Source organism: Papaver somniferum, unplaced genomic scaffold (assembly GCF_003573695.1).
Source record: "Papaver somniferum cultivar HN1 unplaced genomic scaffold, ASM357369v1 unplaced-scaffold_52, whole genome shotgun sequence".
In the NCBI taxonomy this organism is placed as follows: Eukaryota; Viridiplantae; Streptophyta; class Magnoliopsida; order Ranunculales; family Papaveraceae; genus Papaver; species Papaver somniferum.
Window position 1 is genome coordinate 1,607,617 of NW_020647860.1, and position 9,002 is coordinate 1,616,618.

Genomic DNA, 9,002 nt, shown 5'->3' on the forward strand with positions numbered 1-9,002 from the left:
CAACTTTAATTGTTGTGCTCCGCTAAAAAGATGTTTTCATTTCCAAGTACCCTTTCCACAAAACAGATTTTAAAACTGACCATATATAATTCAAATCTATAAAACAAATTCTTCATTGCATAATATCTTAAATCATAAATAAAATATTCTGTAAAATATTTTCTGTCACCGAAGTCCTATATAGAGAAATCAGCTACTATCTTAGAAGCATCTCCACCGCAAATAGGATTCATACATGAATCAGTAATGTTTACATTGAATGATTTTCTGATGCGAGCTAAGGAAGGTGTGCATTGAACAATTTGCTGATGTGAGCTAAAGTAGTTTTAGCATCAGACCTATTGCTTATATCGAGTGAAAAGTTCCAATGAAACATAATTCAGTTGATTCTGACTACGAATGTTGCTCTTACATCTTAAAGTCCATTGCACTTATCAAATTTTCATAGAAGCTAGTATGTTGAATTGTATGCTCTCTTTTATGAACACCCATGGACGCGGCTGAGGAAGTCACAAAACCAAAGAAAAACGTTATCTGCCGCATTTCCTCTCAAGGGACTTGTAACCATGATAAGGCTGCATTCGAATTAAATTTGCACAGATCTGAAATATAGAACAGTTAACAATCCATAATAAAAAACTAAAGGACACAGATCCATAATAGAATCTTAATTAAGATTTTAGTTAATAAAGATACTGAAATATAGAACAACTAAGGAAACCTAGACCAATACCTGAAGTTTAATCATATATTTGGAGCACGGTTGTGAAATAAATCCAGATATACACGCAAGGTAAACTAATGTTTATAGACAAACATCGTATCAAAGATCTAAAGCTAAGAAAATTTCGCATTTGGTTCCGCAAGCTCGATCAGTTATTGGTGTGAGCCAAGGTTGCGAACTGAAAGAAAAATACTACAAACTAAAGAAAGTTGAGATGCTACCTTATTTGTAGAAGTATCCATCCTAGCTATCAGATAGTAATTAGCTAGAAGATCTCTAGCCAATAGAGGAGTTTTCCAGGAAACTAATTGCACCACTTCACAGTAAGAAACTTTTCTGCTTTTGTCCATGAATGACGTTGGTTTTCCCACTTGCAATAACTCAATACATTGCAGCCAAAAGTAAGTACTCAACAAATGTAAATTAAAGACGATGAAGTATAAACTCAATACCTTCTACATCTACATATAATATATAACAATATTACTATTTTACCTTTCCACGTGTAATGACTATCATCCCTAAAATTACGGAACAGAAACATAGTAATTAGGGGTGTAAATAATACCCGAAAATACTCGGCCTGCCTGTACCAGACCGAGCCCGCATATACCCGAATTAGCCCAAAGCCTGTTATGGCCCGTCATGGATCACCCGGCCTGGACCGGATTAATTTATTGAGCGGTCTCGGGCTTTGCGATTAATTATGATGCCCGGCCTGATACCCGGCCTGATGCCCGGCCTGAAAGCCTTCTATGTGCCATTAATCATTTAATATCCTGTTAAAAAGACTTAAAAGTTACAATTTTATAATTGTCAATTTTGTGCAAGAAAAATAAAATATATAATTATTTTTACTTATAATTAACCTTTTCAAAACATTAATGGTAATATATTTTCTTATTAGAAAATTTATTGTACTCTAATTAATTATTTACTATAGGCTAAAATTAAAAATTTGTCAGTGTAATTTAAATATAAAATAATACTATCACTTACGATATGCGATGTTGGAAAGGAAAGAATATTGTATTTAATACTGTTCATTTGAAAATTTAAGCTTAAAAAAAAAAAAATTCAAAATAGTGGCCTGTCCGGCCCGATCTGGCCTGCCCGTATAAAAAACGGGCTTTGGGCGGTCTTTGGGTAGCAAATTATCTACTTGTGCCCGGCCTGTCCGGCCTGAATTTCTTTACGGACTCACAAATATTAAGCCTGGCCTGCCCGGCCTGTCTTAATTTTTGGGTCGGGCGGCCCGGCCTGCCCGAATTTACACCCCTAATAGTAACTGTAGTGCGTGCAAACTAAAGAGAGCCCATGCAGGTAGGCCTGCAGACGGTTCGGTTCGGTGCGGTTAGTTGTAAAACCGTTCAACTAACTGTTTGTAGTGCGGTTAGCACATTTAAAACCGTAATCGAACTCAATAGTATGTTCCGTTAAAAACCGAACCGACTATGTTCGGTTATTTTTCGGTTCGGTTCGGTTTTAACCATAAATTAATCTGTCAGAAATTCTGACAGATTTTGTACCTGCACCTGTACAGTGTACTTCCATTCCATACTTAAGAAATAACAACTTACCATACTTAATAGATTAAACAGATCCATTCCATAAGAGTCTAAACTCTAAAGATCAAACACACAGTCACACACATAATGAAGTCCAAAAGCAAGGAGTCTAAACTCTAAAGATCAAACACACAGTAGTCTTAAAGTTTAACATAAGAAAGTAGCACGAAGAATCGAAGACAAGTAAAAGACTTCAGAGTCCAGTCCATCCATCCATCCAATTCTTAATCCTCATCCTTTCCCAAAATGTCTGCAAAGAGAAAAACTCAAAAGTCAGATCAAAATTCTTCACATCATGGGTAATGTACTTCAAGTGTCTACAACTAGTACACCACACAACTTGAAACTCCAAGTTCAAAAAGGACATGGAATGAGGGAATACATAAAGTAACATAAAAAGGACCAGTCCACACATCTTGAAGAATCAAGTATCAACCACTTTCTCTTTAATCTTCATATGCAAGCCCTAAGCAATTACATAATCATAGATATGTAAAAGGTAACTGCATTCATTCAAGTGACAAACAGTTCTAACTGATTCATTTAACTATAAAATTTTTAAGTCAAATAAGAAGAGAAGAGATTCCATTACCTTCTTCAATGCTGGCATTGTCATCTGGTACATAGTCATATATGAAATCAAGAGAGATAGGTTTCTGCAACCAGCTTTGCGTACAGAGAAGTGCTTCAACTGTCCTGGAAGATAGCGAGCTTCTCCATAGAGTAAGAATGCGCTTCCCGGTACTGAATGCAGACTCTGAAAGCAACTGAGGACACTGGTATTGCCAAAATATCCTTGGCCATAAGTGATATTACCTTATACTTGGTACTATTAGCCTGCCACCATGCCAGAATATCAAAATCCCTTGTCGATGTTTCACAGTCATCAAGCAAATACCTTTCCAGTTCAGACTTTGGATGAGTAGAGTGAACATTCATTCTTCGCCTTTTCTTCATCGACTCAAGCACATCCTCAATGTTCTCTTTTTGCACACAAACTACCATGTCATCCACAGCTGCAGCAGTTGTTGACCCAGTACCTAAGAGATCAGCACAAATGCACAATCAATATTAGTAAATGATGATGATAAAAACATTTATAATATCTAAGTATGTAACAGTAGAACAAAAGCAGATAACTAAAGTTCAAAAGATGATGTCACCTTCATCTGCATTAGCATTTGAATACATGGTGTTGTACTCTTCATAAAGTCTACCCATGTCTTGTTTCACAGCTTTCAAAACAGTCCCAACCCTGAAATCTTCTTGCTCATACAAACATTCAAGATCAAATTTCAAACCAGACTCTTTCTCTCGAGGATCAAGCAACTTAGCAAAAAAAAGAACAGAGTTCGTGTCTTCATAATCCCCCCAATATGAGTTATACTTTTTAAACATTACTTCTGCCATCTCAGAAATATGAGCATCTCGGTTTCCTATATCTCTAAGACGAACCAATTGTTCATGAATCAAAGCTAACTGCCATAAAAACTCATGTGTAGTAACCTGTGTTGAAGCAGAGAATTTAACAGTAACATCAAAGAAAATTTTTAAACATTTTACAAGACTCCTAACATATGACCAGTCTGCAGCATATGGAGCATGATGACGGGGCTTGTTCCTTTTCTTCGTATTCCTCTTTTTAGTTACATCACATTCACTTTCAGATTCACTAGAACTAAGAAAATAAGCTTCATCATCAATTACAACAGTGTCATCATCATGATTAGGTAAAGCTTCACATTCAAATTCTTTAAAAATATACTTATCTCGAAAGCTCTTGTCTTCTCTTTCTAACCTTTTAAAGACCTTCTCATATGGAATGACAGCTTCAAGCATTAGATATGTAGCATTCCATCGGGTCTTCACATCCAAGAAAACCATCTTCTTACAATCAATCTTCTCAAGAGCAGCACATTCTTTGAATTCGGTCAACCTAGAGGGAGATCCAGTGACATACTTGACAACTGATCTGATCCTGTTAATTGACTTGTGATACAACACCACAACATCTCTAACAACAAGCACAAGAACATGCGCAGCACACCTTACCTGATAAAAGAATGAAACAAGGAAATATAAACATGTTGCATGGTTGAAATGATCAGTACTCAAATGGCTAAATGAAACAATTAAACTAACAGAAAGAAGAAAAGCAATCTAACCTGCATGTATTCAGCTCTAACTGTTGCTCCAGTCCAATTAATGATACTGGTTTGAAGATACTCGATCGCCACATTATTTGCATTGACATTGTCCAAAGTCACACCAAAAAGATCTTCTAGCCCCCAATCCAGCAAACATTTCTCTAGTGTTTTCCCAATATCCACTCTAGTATGACCCTTGATCTGGCAGAACAGGATGATTCTCTTTTGGAGCTTCCAATGAATATCAATGAAGTGCACAGTCACACACATGTAGTTTAAGTTGTTTGGAGAGGTCCATGTATCAGTTGTGAGAGAGACTCTTTGTTTACTTTCCTTGAAATATTTCTTCAACTTATCTTTCTCATCTTTGTAGATTGTTAAGAGATCTCTGTATATGGTCATCCTGCTTGGCACCTTGAATCTAGGATCCAACTGTTCACTATATCTTCTAAACCCTTCTCCTTCTACAATTCTAAATGGCAGTTCATCTATTATGACAAACTCAGCCAATCTCCTTCTACACATATCCTTGTCATAGCTAACAACAACCAATTGGGATGACTGTCCTGGTCTTGGTGGTGGAAACAATAAACTTTGTTGACCCTTCAACTTCTTGTTTGGATTCTCAGGACATGTTCCTAAATGTGTTTTCATGCTGGAGGTGCCATTTCCTCGACTATCTGCTTGCAACTTCTTCTTGTTTGGATTCATAGTCACAGACTCACAGATCATAAATCACTTCAAGGGTTTTACATCAAAAAAACCTATTTCATAATCAACACTGAAGATTGAACTCAAATCAAACAGAACAAGTCAAGTGAAGGGTTTTACCTGTTTGATCTGACAATACTCTTTTAATGAAGAACTCCAGCTGCTGGTAATTCAATACTCTTCAAGTTCTGAGAACACAAAACCAAAATAAAATAAAATTATAACCCTAAATTGATTGATAAACAGTAATCGATTGGCTTAAAAAATCGATTGATTAAACATATTTCAAACCATCTCGAGTATCAAAAGAAACCCTAAAATAAAAAAAAAACCCTAGAAATTGATAAAAAAAAATCAATCGAAGAGAAAACAACTTACTAGATCATAGTGATAGAGGTGGTGGTGCAGCACCTTGATGGAGGTAGAGGAGGCGAATAAGGCGACTATATGCAGGAGGAGAAGATTCTGGTAATGGATTGGAGGTGACTGGAGAGTCGAAGTCGGAGAGGGAGAGAAGAAGAAATGAAATGGCTGCAGAAATAGTTTAGGGTTTCCAGTTTTTATACTTTAGGGTTACCCGATTTTAGACGGCTAGGATTAATCCTAATAGTGTGCGGTTAGTAGTGGAACCGATAGCCGAACCGAATATCCAACGGTTACCCAAATTAAAACCGACACCGACCGTTGGATTATCGGTTCGGTGCGGTTACGGTTCGGTTAGTGCGGTTATCGGTTCGGTTGCGGTTATCGGTCGGTTCTGTACAACCCTACATGCAGGGACATACCAAAATGAGTATAACGACGAAAAGACTACTAAGAGTTTTGCTTGGACCGTATTTGATCAGTAGCTTAGCACTCTCACATAACCTATGAAATCGTATAAAAAGGACATATTACCTTATTATTGAAAAATTAAACTTTTGAAAGAAGTTAAGGTTAATCGACCTATGTGGAGTGCTACAATATTTAGTATTATTAGTCCAGCACATAAAAGCAAAGAATATAAAGCAATGTTAACTGAATCAGGCAGCAGTTAGAATAAAAAGTTGGCGCCTAATTGGAAAAACAAAAAAAAGAAACAAAATTGGTCCCAAAACTAATCCTAGAACTTGAAATTACACAATCAAAAAAAATTTACGGCCACAAATTGCCCTAAACTAACCCTAGAATTTGAAATTAAACAATCAAAAGAAATTTTCAGCCACAAATTGGCCCTAGATCATTTCTGACATTTACTTAAGAAGTTTCTTCGAAGTTTAGTCGTTTTTTGTTGTTCGTCTGCTACCACCTTTGTCATGGATGATTGGCGAGTGGGGAAAAAACCCAAACCTTCGTTTTTTGTTTTTGATTCAGTGAGGCTCTAGGTTAATCGAGAAGAACGAAGAAGATGAATAATGTTTGTTATGGCGATAGAAGTTCTTCTTCTGAAGATGAAGAAAGAAATTCTGTCGCTGTTTCCCGAAAAGAAAGATGAAATAGGAAAGGAAAAAACAAAAGCGAAAATGTGGATAACAGGATTCGAACTCAGATTCATTATGTCGTTGTTTTACATAAATAACCTCTCTACATTTTCTTTTTTACGTGACATTTAAGAAGAAAAAGGAAAATCCGGAGGGGTATTTTGGTCATGTGAAAAAGCTTCACCAAACAATTGGGTCTTTTCTTTATATCAGTATACGATTATTTATTCAGTAAGGATGAACCGGCAATAGATCTTTTCAATTTCCATTCGGTCAATTACCTCAGCTCATGTATTAGAGGAACCGGATCTCATCAATCTAAGAATATCACCTACACAACAAAGGCCAAGGTTATACAGACTTTATTTTTTCCGGTTGTCTAGTTCTCCTCATCTGCTAGTTTCAGTTTAAAGTTCAGTATGAATATACGTAACTGCGAAGGGAGGCAACTAAATTTCAAGTAAAAAAATGAGAAAATATTTTTGATGGTTTAGGAATTAGAAATCTCAAAGCTACTGATAGAACTTTACTATCCAAATGCAGCTTGAGATATACTCGGGAAACTGAAGCACTTTGAAGGAAAATAATTCAACATAAAACAAATTCTGAGAAAGAGGACATCTTTCCAAAATCCTATACTTCCTCTTATGGCAGAGGTTTTTTTGAAAAAAAAATTGATAATGAGAGAGGAATTGTACGTTGGAACTCTACAGTGCATATTGGGTCAGGAAAAAACATTAGATTCTGGAAAGACCCTTGCAGCAGTAAGATTCCATTTTGTGAGTCTCACAAAAGAGCTTTTAAAGCAGCTTCTCTTAAAAATGCAAAGGTGGCTGACCTAATTCATGAAGGCAGTTGGAGAATTTAACTTCAACACTCTTTCTACAGAGGTAACAACTGAATTATCTAACTTGATATCATTACTAGGCTCCCCTCATACAATTGATGATGATTCTACGGACCAGGGACGGAGCCAGGATTCGAGAAATGGGTGGGCAAGTTGCCAATCAACACATATTTTAGGGGATACAAAAGGGTTAAAATGATTAAAAATGGGATAAATTAGTTCCAATTAGGCCTGGGAGCTTACATCCGAGGGGGTGCAATTGCACACCCTCCTCTCCATGTGGCTCCTCCCCTGATACGGACTCCATCAGCTGTTTGCTTTCCTCTAGTTGGGTGAAAAAAGTTCCTCCCAAAGCTCAATTACTGGCGTGGTTAGCAGTTAACAATGCTTTCTCCATAATGGATAACCTATTAAGAAGAAGGTGTCAAATATCAGATACTCTATGTTCATTCTGCAGATCTAATTAAGAGGATATTAAACATACCTTGTTGCATTGTCAGTTTACAAAAGGAATTTGGGATTATGTCACACCATTTCTATGGAGAGATACTGGCTGCACAAGGATAACATTCAGCTTCAGTTTAAAGAATGACACTCCAATTATTATAGAGGTCTGACAAAAAAGTATGGTATATGCTATCCTTTGCAATTTATTGGGGTGGGGGGTGGGGGAACACGAAGAGTGACGGCGAAAAAGATAGGAAGAAATAAGGACATGATCATAATTGATATAAAAAAACTTCTCTTTCAATGGGGTTCAATCCACTGATGGTCTAATTGTGTAACCTTTCGAGATTTTGTTATGATTTGGAAGGCAGTTCTAGGTATTAACCATTGAGAACTGTTTTGATCTAAATTATTTTGTAATGGGCTGGACTTTCAGCTGTTTTTCTTTTTAATAAAGCATTGGCCCTTTTTTCGAAAAAAAAAGCCAAACAACTTTCAAGTTACAAATTAAAGAAACAAGCAAACGTTAATTTGAAAATTAGACTAAGGTCCCACCCATGGGTTGCTCATTATATCAAGCCCTTAATTAAAAGAAGTTTAAATCTAAGCCCCAATTTATTAAAATACCGTTGGTACCCTTACGTATATTGTCAAGTTCATAATTATATAAAATTTAAATTTAAGTCCACAATTTGTGATGATGTTCCCACCACCTCCGACCACCACAGCCACCGCCAACCACCTCTGACCACCATCACCACCAACCACCTCCGACCACCGCCAACTACTACCGCCACCGACCACCACCGCCACTGACTACTGCCTCCACCCAGCACCGCCAACCACCGTCGGCCACCAATCACCACCGCCCGTATGTGTATCCAGAAGTTACATACGTGTATCCAAAAGTTACACATCCATATGGCATGCATATGTAGTGAGAAGTTACACATACACATGGATGTGTACTCAGCAGTTTCACATCATAAACAAACATACAAAAAAAGTATTGTATCGTTTTAATTCTCATTTACAACAATTTCTTCGTTTATCAATTATAGTAAAAGGTTGTTATTGAATAAAATAGACGGGTTAAAA

The 9,002-nt window shown here is 36.7% G+C and overlaps 1 long non-coding RNA gene across 1 annotated transcript; it reads right to left on the reverse strand.

The window, feature by feature from the left end:
• Positions 1-212: 212 nt before the first annotated feature.
• On the reverse strand, positions 213-933 carry LOC113342995. Its single transcript, XR_003356967.1, has 2 exons — positions 734-933; positions 213-602 (listed from the first exon to the last, which is right to left on the reverse strand). It is a non-coding gene; the product is annotated as an uncharacterized LOC113342995 (long non-coding RNA).
• Between the last annotated feature and the right edge of the window lie 8,069 nt (positions 934-9,002).